The sequence below is a fragment of the Nerophis ophidion genome, linkage group LG12 (genome assembly GCF_033978795.1).
Source record: "Nerophis ophidion isolate RoL-2023_Sa linkage group LG12, RoL_Noph_v1.0, whole genome shotgun sequence".
Lineage (NCBI taxonomy): Eukaryota > Metazoa > Chordata > Actinopteri > Syngnathiformes > Syngnathidae > Nerophis > Nerophis ophidion.
This window is the reverse complement of record NC_084622.1, coordinates 66,040,318-66,053,406: the sequence shown is the minus strand read 5'-3', so window position 1 is coordinate 66,053,406 and position 13,089 is coordinate 66,040,318. Positions and strand designations below refer to the sequence as shown.

The following is a 13,089-nucleotide window of genomic DNA, read 5'->3' as shown; positions in this document are numbered from 1 at the left end:
CGGAACGGGGTGTGGAAGGACCATGAATTGATTTATGTGGACCCCGAGTTAAACAAGTTGAAAAACTTATTGGGGTGTTACCACTCAGTGGTCAATTGTACGAAATATGTACTGTAATGTGCAATCTACTAATAAAAGATTTAATCAATTAAAAAAAAAAACGGCCTCGAAGACAGCGTCAGGTGAATAGATGGCCCAGGTGGGCATGTTATCTAATCACCGCCTTTATTAGCAGCAGCCGGGTCGAGACACGGTGGTTGGAGTCGGGAGTTGGGATGTGGAGAGAGACACACACCTGAAACAGACTGTTGTGTCAAAATAAAAAGACTATATTCAAACTGTCCCACTTACAATGACAATAACAACAAATATTGTTTTTCATGAACTGTGTACTACTAGTATTGTATGTCTGGGTGCGGGACCAGCTTTAGGAATAATTTGAACCCCTTTAAGATATCGCATTTAGTTCCCATGAAAACTTTCACATGTTGCACAATGAGATGTAAGCATGGGATCATGTGTACATTCCTGTAAAGTTCTGGCTGTAAAATATATATTTGTATTCGTATTTCTTTAAGATAATATCATTTCATGATTCATATTTGTGTTAATGCGCCAAAACATTCACAAAATTAAACTATTTATTATTCAACTTCTTCTTCTCCAAATTTTGGCAAGCTTCTACCTTCCACATTTTTCACCCGCTTCAAACTGTTCCAACTTCAAACTGTTCAACCTTTTTGGGAATTGCTGGCTTTTTTGGACAATTTATAATGTACTTTTGTTTTTTTTTAGGAATTATTGAAAAATTTGTAAAATTCCCAGATTTCCCAGAATTCCAGGTTTCCATGACATTTTTCCCATTTTAAATGAATTGACCATTTTTCAAACTTCCACCGTTTTCACATTTTTCAACCCATTCAAAGCATTCCACCTTTAACACATTTCACCATTCTGAAAATTCAAACTAGCTTTTTTTTACGTAAAAAAAATTCCAAGATTTTCCAGAATTCCTGGTTTTCCAAAGCCTTATTTCCACCCTTTTTTTGGGCGACTACTCCTTCCACATTTTTTAACGCATTTCAAACGTTCCACCGTCAAAACATTCCTCTTAATCAGGACAAAAAACCTTCAACTAGAAAAATTCCCGGTTTTCCCGAAATTCCGTAATACAATTCGCCATTCAACATGTTTTTACTTTAACATTTCTCAACCGATTTGAAAATTCCAACGCCAACCATTTCAACTAATTCAAACCATTCAAGTTTTTTACCATTTTCAAAAAATTACAGATTTTCCCGAAATTCCTCATACTATTTACTACTTCAACATTTCTTGACCAGTTTGAACAAATGGAACACCAACCAATTCAGCTCATACAGAACATTCGTGCTCCTAATCATTTGTAAAAAATCCCACTTTTCCCCAAATTCCCACATTTCTAGAATTTCCCATTGAAATTAATGGGACATTTTTCCAAGTTGCACATTTTTCAACCTTTGAAAACAATTCAAACATTAACGCATTCCACTCATCCTGGACATTCAAACTAAAACTTCCAAGTTCCAGACCAAATTCCGGTTTTCCCGTAAATTCAAACTCTTCAACATTCAAACTCTTCTTACATTCATTCTTCATTCTATGAGAGATTTAGCTGACTTTCTTGGCTTTGAGGGCCAACAGAAACCAAATGGGTCACATGACCTCCATAAAAATGTACTGAGCGGTGACATATGTGTCAACGTCTTCACCGAGACACACGACAGTGGAATAAAAGATGTGTTCACCAAAATAAAATAACATTTTGGAGGATTCTATGCTCTAGTAATATAGAGTATACGCCACCTGCTTTAATGGAGAAAGGCCGATGGCGCTCGCCTCTTTCCCACGTCAACTTTTTTTTAGGCAAAGTTAAAGTAGACAAGTGTGAGAACAAAATGAGACGTTTAGCACCGAGCTACGGGAAAGAATGACTACAAGAGGAGGTCATCTTGTCTTTTTGGAGCGTTCTGCTGGAAATATCCGCCATTATAAAAAGGTGCGTACCCTAGTGGCCCATTTTTTTGTTTTGTTTATTCCCAAATAACATTCCCATTGGAACACGAAATGTAACCAATTTCAATTTCCTGGCGCAAATCAGACCTTTCGGAGGCTATAACATATGTGGGGGTTCGTTGGCCGGGTCGTCTTGTATTAGACTCTAATTGAAACTTGTGGAACTATAATAAAAGATGAATGATAAAGTTTGAAGTATCCATCCATCCATGTTCCTCCACTTATCCGGGGGCAACAGCCTAAGCAGAGAAGCCCAGACTTCCCTCTCCCCAGCCACTTCGTCTAGCTCTTCCCGGGGGATCCCGAGGCGTTCCCAGGCCAGCCGGGAGACATAGTCTTCCCAACGTGTCCTGGGTCTTCCCCGTGGCCTCCTACCAGTTGGACGTGCCCTAAAAACCTCCCTCGGGAAGCGTTCGGGTGGCATCCTGACCAGATGCCCGAACCACCTCATCTGGCTCCTCTCGATGCAGAGGACCAGCGGCTATACTCCGAGCTCCTCCCGGATGGCAGAGCTTCTCAGCCTATCTCTAAGGGAGAGACCCGTCACCCGGTGTAGGAAACTAATTGATCTTGTCCTTTCGATCATAGCCCAAAGCTCATGATCGACCGGTAAATTAAGAGCTTTGCCTTCCGGCTCAGCTCCTTCTTTACCACAACGGATCGATACAGCCTCCGCATTACTGAAGACACTGCATTGATTCGCCTGTCGATCTCACCATCCACTCTTCCCCCACTCGTGAGCAAGAATCCTAAGTTCTTGAACTCTTCCACTTAGGGCAAGATCTGAAGTATGAGCAATAATAGTCTGGGCTGCTTGCATTGCTAAGCAGCAGTGAATGGGCGCTGGCATTGCAGCAGGCCCATAGTAATAAGAACCCTCAAGTTGCTCGACCATCTGCCCAATAAAACTGTACCACTTCAGGGGCGCAGAGGTCCAACTGTACGCCTTGACGATATTCCGTTGTTTCAAGTCATCTATCCTTGCCTGCCTGTGGGTGTGTGGTCTACTTCTCTGTGTCATGCCTGGGACAAAAACGAAAATCTATCTATTTACCATATGGCTTGTCTCGTAGGGGGTTCCGGGTGAACTGAAGTCTATCCCGGCTGACTTCGGGCGCGAGGCATGTTACATCCGGGACTGGTCTGCAGTCAATCCCCAGGTACATATTGACAAATTCCAACTCACATTTATGGAAAATATACAGTCTCGAATGAACCTAACGTGTTTTTGGAATGTGGGAGGAAAATGGAATGCATTGATTGGTATTTAAACATAGAGTGCCCCGAATTAAAAGGGTTTTAAGATCAAAGAAGGACTGCACTTTTTTGGAATTTTGGAATCGTTCACAATTATCTCCGAGTTGGGGAGGAAATCTTGCCCCAAGTGGAGGAGTTCAAGTGCCTCGGAGTCTTGTTCACGAGTGAGGGAAGAGTGGATCGAGAGATGGACCGGTCATCATAGCGGACGTTGTAACGATCCGTTGCGATGAAGAAGGAGCTGAGCCGGAAGGCAAAGCGGTCGATCTGCAAATGTACGTTCCCATCCGACTTATGGTCATGAGCTTTGGGTCATGACCGAAAGGACAGGTTCATGGGTACAAGCGGCCGAAATGAGTTTCCTCCGCCGGGTGGCCGGGCTCTCCCTTAGATTTAGGGTGAGAAGCTCTGCCATCCGGGGGGAACTCAAAGTAAAGCCGCTGCTCCTCCACAGAGAGGAGCCAGGTGAGGTGGTTCGGGCATCTGGTCAGGATGCCACCCGAACGCCTCCCTAGGGATGTGTACAGAGATGTCCCCAACTGATGCACAGGCGAGCGGTCCACCTGGGGTCCAGACTCTGGACAGCCAGCACTTCATCCATGGCCACTGGTCCTGTGCCCACCCCCCCCCCCCCCCCCCCCCTTCCACAAGGGAGATGGGGGCAGAGGAGAAAAGAAAAGAAACGGCAGATCAACTGGTCTAAAAGGGGGGTCCATTTAAAGGCTAGAGTATACAAATCAGTTTTAAGATGGGGCTTAAATGGACTTAAAGTGGAGGGTGCTACCCCCGACAATACATCGGCCCTGGAAGGAGTGTCCCCACCGCGCTCCTCGACCACGGTCTGGGAGGCGCCAAACAGAAAGGTTTAACATGATGTTTGTTGGTGCCTGGTGAGGCTGGTTATTTGAAAATCAGTGCACCAGTCGTAATTGTGTTCTTTTTATTAACCCGTTTACATGGCGTGCAAACATCTTTCCACCTTCTCAAGTGAGCTTCTTGGGGTTATTGCTCGCCATGATGAAGATAATAACATGCTGGAGTCCTACTACCGGAAATGCAGTATTTATGATTGACAAAACTTTCGGCGAATCAAAATCCAATAAATTGTACCGGAAAGTTCATTACTTTGAAGTCGACCAATAAAAACGCAATAAACGGGGGACGGAAATTTGACCCACAAAATATAAACAAAAGAAAACACTGTCCGAAAGGGATAATCGCTAAAAAAAGAAAACAAGCCAACTGGAGTTTTGACTCAGAGAAGGTGGGATTGGTAAAAAAAAATAAAAATCTAAGTCACGGGGATGTGCGGACTTCGGAAAATGCGCGTCCTTTCAATGCGTAAAAAGACACAAAAAGTGTGTGAGAGCCAACAGTGATATAGAATGTAGCAACAGACACGTTCGTAACAATATGTAATATGTTCAATATTTAGGTCATTTTATTCATTACCGGACCAAATTTTTATATCTGTTTCTATAGCAACACACGTCTGACTTCTGGCAACAACTCTCTCCGGATAGAACAAGTGCCCGTGTTCCAATCATGGCAGATTCGGTAAAAAACAACGAAGACCAACATTTTTTAACAATTCAGGATTCACAACCCTATCTTTTTGAATCTGAATATATGGAGGCTGAACTACTGCTTCGAAATGCCAGCACGAAGGAAGTGTGAGACGTTGGAGCGGACAAAAGCCGAAAGTTAATCATAGCTGCAAAATGTGGAATTTGAAGCCGAGCTATTTCAACATAAATGGAGTGCTTACCCATAATAAACCAGACAAAACATCCTTGGCCAGCTGGACCAAACAGACAATTGTCCGTCAAGTGAGTCCCACTTCCTATTGATCATGATACATGCAGCATGATGCGTGACGGACAGTGGATGGTACGCTGTCCGCAAGCTCTGCGTTACAAACTTCAACGCATTTCCTGCTGACGTAGACGCTAGCTTACTTTACCTCAGTGTTTGCTCTTACAAAAACAATGTTGCTACAGTTTGGTTATTATGCAGCTTACGGAATATAAATGAAGTATTGTTGACGGTTTTAGAATGCATTTTTAAAGTGATTTAGAGGTAGGGTTGATTGCTCCCATTTGCAGCATTTTGAGCCACCAGGAACGAGCTGACATTTATATGTTAGAAAGCGAGAAAAAAAAAAAAACTTGTCTTGATTGTGAATGATAGGCCAAATTCCCCAAAAAATGCAAATCCCCTTTAAGAGCTGTGTCTTGGATAATTGTTAAGCTTTACGTTGCGAAGAAAAACTTGGAGTTACAAGCATCCTCGCTATTAGTTGGCGTAGCAAATGTCAATCAATCAATGAATCAAAGTTTACTTATACTTATATAGGCCTTAATCACAATAGTCTCAAAGGGCTGCACAAGCCACTACTACATCCTGGGCTCAGATCAAACATCAGGGCAAGAAAAAACTCAACCCAATGGGAACAAGGAGAAAATGAGCAAAGAAGCTGTTTTTGAGAAGCTGTTTTTATAGCCAATCATGGCACCCACCTGTTCCCAATTAGCCTGCACACCTGTGGGATGTTCCAAATAAGTGTTTGATGAGCATTCCTCAACTTTATCAGTATTTATTGCCACCTTTCCCAACTTCTTTGTCACGTGTTGCTGGCATCAAATTCTAAAGTTAATGATTATTTGCAAAAAAAAAAGTCTATGAGTTTGAACATGAAATATGTTGTCTTTGTAGCATATTCAACTGAATATGGCTTGAAAAGGATTTGCAAATCATTGTATTCTGTTTATATTTACATCTAACACAATTTCCCAACTCATATGGAAACGAGGTTTGTAGACAGATAAGCCATGAAGCAGCTGAAACACACATATGTTAAAGATAAAACACAAATTGTAGCAATTTGTTACCAAATTCAGTCATTTTTCTAGCACTAGTTTATTTTTTTACTTTTTTTTTTAACTTCTGACTGAAGTGCATCAAAGAAAAGGAAAGTGGAGTCAAATTACGAAAAACGTGCAGGAATCAAGCTTCCCAAAGGATAAAGTTGAGTTGGGTTTTTTTTTTTGCAGAAAGTCTGCTGCTGCGAAATGATTACCACTTCCTGTCTCTTCCGTCCAGTTTCCTGTCTTTGACGAGTCCTTCATGTGTTGAATGATTCACATAAGTCCTACCTTCAAGGGGAACTGCACGTCAGTCATTCGCAATCCTCATGGAAGTCGTCTTAACTACGCTAATAAATGGGATAATATGACATCTGAGCAGAGGATGTCGTTGGGACTTGTGCAGCCCTTTGAGACACTCGTGATTTAGGGCTATATGAGTAAACATTGATTGATTGATTGATTGACAGCAACAATTGAAGCATGGCACTCTCTTTAAGCACCACCTTTATTGTTAGATTTGAAGACCAAATACTTCCATATTTCACTTCCTCATCCTCTTTAATAACCAGTAGAATTGTTGTTGTCTTTTTCCATTCTTCTTCTCCAAAATGTTTCTTACTTGTATGCACTTTGTGTGTGTGTGTGTTCTGACACACTCAACATCATGCGCCTCGGCCCTGTAGTCAGCGCCACACAGCGGCATTCAGATAAAAGTGTCATGATCCGCTGCCCGGATCAAATTATGATTTGGATTTTTGAGTCCTTTTGTGTTTTCTGTTAATTTTGGACTCATTCGGTTCCTGTTTGTGCACCTCTCAGTTGGTTTCCATAGTTACTCATTATTTTCACCTGCCGCCTATTCCGGACGTGCACCTGTTTTGTGATTACTGTCATTATTTAAGCCTGACTTCTAAAGTCAGTCAGTCTTGCTTCCTAATTTGTTTTCATACAACAAGTAACCACTTCTGTTTTCCTGCTCGCTACCTGCTAGCTTCCACGCTAGGCTATTTGTTTGCTAGCTCTTTTAGTTTTGTCAAAGTCTGTTTTATTACTTAAATGAATAATTTCCTACCTGCACGCTGTGTCCGAAGCCCGTCTGCATCGCTGGGAGAACGAAATCCGCACCAGGACGCAACCAGGTCGTTACAAAAAGAACGGTACTGGTATTTTTTCCAAACACAGTATAGTACCGATTTCAATTAATTAGTACCGCGGGTCTTTATTAGTACCGGTATCCCGTACAACCCTTCTGTGTACAGTACATTATTATTACATTACTTTATAAAACTACGATAAATGTTCGTAGAACATTCTATTTTATTAGAAGTTTGTTTTTCTTTTTAAAAGGCAAGTTGCATGTTTTTAAAATGGAGCTGTTTTGGAAGAGCCGAGCAGCCTAGCGCCAATGAAATTGGCTTCGATTCAAAGCGTTTTTTGGAGTTAGGATTTCCGTTACAGAGCCAATGAAGCTTGTAAATAGACAACAACATTGCACATACAAGGACTGGCTAGAAAAAAACACAACATTTATCGTCCAGGCCAGGAGTCGGCAACCCAACGTGTTGAACGAGCCATATTGGACCAAAAATGCAAAAAATAAATCTGTCTCGAGCCGCAAAAAAGCCTTATGTAAGCGTTATAATGAAGGTAACACATTAAGTAAGTGTCTCAGAGGGCGGGATAACTCCTGGAAATGACTGGCTTAGAACGGCAAAAGGTATAGACAGAGGTGGGTAGAGTAGCCAGAAATTGTACTCAAGTAAGAGTACTGTTACTTTAGAGATGTATTACTCAAGTAAAAGTAAGGAGTAGTCAACCAAATATTTACTTGAGTAAAAGTAAAAAGTATGTTGTGAAAAAACTACTCAAGTACTGAGTAACTGATGAGTAACCTGTGCGTTTAATGATGAAGGCAACAAGTAATGTACAAAAACCTAAAAATAGCAATGAACAAATTTAGAGCCAGGAATATCTCTCAAGCAACTAAAACAATAATATATATTAAATAATATATATTTGGTTTTACACTATACTGAAAAAAAATGTGAAAGTTAATTTTACTTTTGCAACCTAAATATACTGTTGGCTAAGTTTTATATTCATAAATGTAAGTTTCTCAATACCCGACCTGTTTTTTGTGCCTTAAAAAAAGATTTAGAACTCTACATTAAAACACTCTACCTCTAACAAGCAAAAAGCTGTGAAAACAATGATGCTGTGTTCCAAATTTAACTTATTTGCTGAGATTGAGTGAGCCTATGGCTTGGCACTTTATTTATTTTATATATATATATATATATATATACAATTTTTCGGGGCATTTTATTTTAGTTACTTTGAATTTCCCCTCTGGGATTAATACATTATTTCTGATTCTGATTCTGATTTTGATTCACACACAGCATAAAACACTTGGTGGACAAGATGAGACAAAAAAGGAGTTTCATAAAACATGTCTTTCTGTGGCAGCGTCGGAGAAAGTTGTACATGTGAACAAACTATGGTGAGTTCAGGGACAGCGCTGACAAACACTCTCATAAGAGAATCATGTTTAATACAACCAGTGGGATTTCTAACTGTTAGGAAAGTTTGCGTCATGATTGTCCTACAAAAAAACCATCTTTTTCCATTTTTATGTAGTTAAAAAAAAAAAGCTCCAAGGTCCAGGCAAATGTGCGACCAAGACATGGACGGGAGCTGCTGAGCGGGCGTTTTTGCATCATGCAGCATTTTTTATGGATGACTCTCACTTCAAATGTCAGCTGTCTCGTCAGACCAGCTGGAGCTCATTCATAACCTCCTCTTGCTTCCACAACACATACACTGTACATACAGTAAGTCCCTCATGCCCCAAAACTGGCAGTATTATAAGAAGGGGCGGTCAAACGTGCATGCCAACAACACACACACACACACACACACACGCTCACGGATGAGAACACTCTGCAGTTGAAAATGAGGCTTAGGGGATTTCACCGAGCCACAGTGTGTATACAGAAGGTGGAAGCTTTAACATCTGTGTACGCAAATAAGAGCGAGAGTGTCAGAAACACCTGGCTTCGACTCAGACTGTTTTGGGAACGCGCTCCCGTGTTTAATCCGCATAGCAAACTATTGCAAATAAAACGGCAGGAAGAAAGGCGGGACCCCCAATGTTTGCAAGTGAACAAGTGCATTGTTGCCATAGCACAACGTCCCGTGATGCGTTCTAAACTAAAAAAAAAAAAAAAAAAATGCATTTTTTTTTTGTCCAGAGGCCACATTGCTCCTGATGACGCCACAGACAATGACGACTCAACAAGCACAACGTTGATCCGCTCGGACTTGTTTGCGTTCAGAACGTTGAGAACGTGAGCCATAAATAAATAGGAGGGTGCAGCATGCGGGACTTCAAAACACCAATCCTTCATTGTTGTGCCAGGAAGTTTGCACAGAGCTAACTGAAAAAGGGAACTTCAGAGATTGCGAACTGGCCTGATTAAAAACATAAAAATGAAAATGACTGGTTCGACTTTTACCATTTAAATCAGGGGTGTCCAACTCATTTTAGCTCAGGTCTCCTGTCCAAAGGCAAAACCCAGTAACTCAATGTTGGTCAAAACTGAGCTGATAATAATTTGGGAGTTCCTAGGTGATATCCTTTACATTAGTGTATGCCATATTCTAATTTGTTCCGTAAGTAAGCTGTTACGCGCATGGCAGGACCTAGCAACAGAAAAACCTAGTATCTCAAGGGACCAATCGGAGCTTCTTTGTCAGTGGCCTTATTGTCTTTAATGAGACATTTGCAGGAATGGCGGCCGACGCTCAAGCTGATGATGTGATATTATGGCAGGAGGGGATATTTGGAAGATCGGCCCAGGACGTTGGAAGCACCTTCATTAAATGTATTCTTCTTCATCCTTCAGCCCTTGCATCCTCTTTAGGGCAGACAACTGTGGAGGTCCACAGAAAAAGTGGACGCTGTACACGGCTCTTGTCCAATGTGCAAACGCAGGATGGGGCCCGCCCGACATTGTGATCAAATATCTGGAGAAAGGGCACATGTTCATGAGAGCAGATTCAATCCTTGGCTCCATTGGCAATAAAATGAATCAATCAATCAATGTTTATTTATATAGCCCCAAATCACAAATGTCTCAAAGGACTGCACAAACCATTACGACTACAACATCCTCGGAAGAACCCACAAAAGGGCAAGGAAAACTCACACCCAGTGGGCAGGGAGAATTCACATCCAGTGGGACGCCAGTGACAATGCTGACTATGAGAAACCTTGGAGAGGACCTCAAATGTGGGCAACCCCCCCCCCCCTCTAGGGGGGGGGGGGTTGCCTTAGCATCGCATAGCATTAGCATAGCATCGCATAGCATTAGCATAGCATCTGCCTTAGCATTGCCGGTCAAATGTGGAGACACTCTGGTACATTCAATGGGGGTCTGGCGGCAGACACTTTGGCATCTTGGGGCCAGTGGTGCAACTTGAATCCCTCCCTGTTAGTGTTGTTACACCCTCCGACAACACACCCACCAGGCATGATGTCTCCAAGGTTCCAAAAAATAGTCAAAAAAACGGAAAATAACAGAGCTGAGACCCGGTGTTTGTAATGTGTTGAAAATGAAAATGGTGGGTGTGTTACCTCGGCGACGTCACATTCTGACGTCATCGCCTCCAGCGCAATAAACAGAAAGGCGTTTAATTCGCCAAAATTCACCCATTTAGAGTTCGGAAATCGGTTAAAAAAATAGATGGACTTTTTTCTGCAGCATCAAGGTATATATTGACACTTACATAGGTCTGCTGATAATTTTCCCCTTTAAACGCCGCCTTGGCAGCGGTGAGACTGTTTCCTCGCTCCCGCCAACTACGCACGTCGATGCACTTTGTTGCCTGCTTGCTATTCTTGTTCTTGAAGTTTTGTAAATGTTTCACTGTTACATGACCATATATCACCTTTTGTACGGAAAAAAGACCTGAAAAGACCCAGTGCGCTTTATAATAGGCTGAGCATATTGTGAAAACCCAAAAAGAGGAGACATACAGGACTGTCTCAGAAAATTTGAAAATTGTGATAAAGTCCTTTATTTTTGGTAATGCAACTAAAAACATAAAAATGTCATACATTCTGGATTCATTACACATCAACTGAAATATTGCAAGCCTTTTATTATTTTAATATTGCTGATTATGGCATACAGCTTAAGAAAACTCCAAAATCCTATCTCAAAAAATTTGAATATTTCCTCAGACCGGGTAAAAAAAAGATTTATAACAGCAAAACAAAATCAAACATTTTAAAATGTCAATGAATGCACTCAGGACTTGGTTGGGAATCCTTTTGCAGGGATTACTGCATCAATGCGGCGTGGCATGGAGGCAATCAGCCTGTGGCATTGCTGAGGTGTTATGGATGCACAGGATGCTTCAATAGCGGCCTTCAGCTCATTTGCATTATTGGGTCTGGAGTCTTTCAGCTTCTTCTTCACAATAACCCACAAATTCTTTATGGGGTTTAGGTCAGGAAAGCTGGCAGGTCAATGGAGGACAGTAATGCCATGGTCAGTACACCAGTTACTGCTGCTTTTGGCACTGTGGGCAGGTGCCAGATCATGATGGAAAATTAAATCATCATCTCCATAGAGCTTTACAACAGATGGAAGCATGTACACAGCTGCATTGACTCTGGACTTGATGAAACACAGTGGACCAAAACCAGCAGCTGACATGGCTCCCCAAACCATTGCTGACTGAGGGAACTTCCATTGTCTAGAGTTCAGGAGTGGCTTGACCATGGGAATACGGCTATTGAAGCTGTATCTCTTGAAAAGCTCTATGGAGATAATTATTTCATTTTCCAGCATGATCCGGGTACTCCGGCTTCCTCCCACTTCCAAAGACATGCACCTGGGGATAGGCCCCTCCCACCTCCAAAGACATGCACCTGGGGATAGGCCCCTCCCACCTCCAAAGACATGCACCTGGGGATAGGTTGATTGGCAACACTAAATGTTCCCTAGTGTGTGAATGTGAGTGTGAATGTTGTCTATCTGTGTTGGCCCTGTGATGAGGTGGCGACTTGTGCAGGGTGTACCCCGCCTTCCGCCCGATTGTAGCTGAGATAGGCGCCAGCGCCCCCCGCGACCCCAAAAGGGAATAAGCGGTAGAAAACGGAAATAGATCTGGCACCTGTCCACAGTGCCACAACCACCAGTTAGGGAGACCAGCTTGCTAGTAGAAAAAAATAGAGGCAGCTCACTGGTAAGTGCTGCTATTTGAGCTATTTTTAGAACAGTCCAGCGGGCGACTCATCTGGTCCTTACGGGCTACCTGGTGCCCGCGGGGACCGCGTTGGTGACCCCAGCTCTAGCCTTTGAATAGACCCCTTTTTTAGACCAGTTGGTCTGCCGTTTCTTTTCTATTCTCCTCTGCCCCCCTGTCCCTTGTGGAGGGGGGAGGGGGGACACAGGTCCGGGGACCATGGATGAAGTGCTGGTTGTCCAGAGTCTGGACCCGGGTGGATCGGCTGGGGATATCTCATATGGGGTCTCCCACATATGCGGTCCTCTCCAAGGTTTCTCATAGTCATTGTCACCGACGTCCCACTGGGGTGAGTTTTTCCTTGTCCTTATGTGGGCTCTGTACCGCGGATGTCATCTTGGCTTGTGCAGACCTTTGAGACACTTGTGATTTAGGGCTATATAAAAAACTTTGATTGATGAACATGAGCTTTTATTTTGTCACATATTAGGAAGTATTCATTGTTTACAATAAAGTAAAATAATGTTCTTTCTCAATTGAGAAAGCTATAGCCGCCCTGTAATCCTGTAAATGTGTTGGTCATGTACGATGTCCTTTTGTTATTTTCATTTTTGTGATGTGTAATGTCCATTGTTTAAACGTACAGCAGTGA

The 13,089-nt window shown here is 42.4% G+C and overlaps 1 protein-coding gene across 3 annotated transcripts in view; it reads right to left on the bottom strand.

Annotated features, from left to right (window-relative positions):
• Positions 1-13,089, bottom strand: part of LOC133563715 (uncharacterized) — a 390,671-nt gene that overhangs the window by 123,450 nt on the left and 254,132 nt on the right. For 2 of the 3 annotated variants that reach the window (XR_009809089.1, XR_009809090.1), the window contains one exon: positions 12,894-13,089. This exon is cut by the window's right edge and continues 378 nt beyond it. The exons of the other annotated variant lie outside the window; for it this stretch is intronic. The gene's annotated coding sequence lies outside the window, so the exon portion shown is untranslated. Of the gene's footprint in view, positions 1-12,893 lie in introns of those variants that run through there. 3 annotated transcript variants of the gene reach the window in all.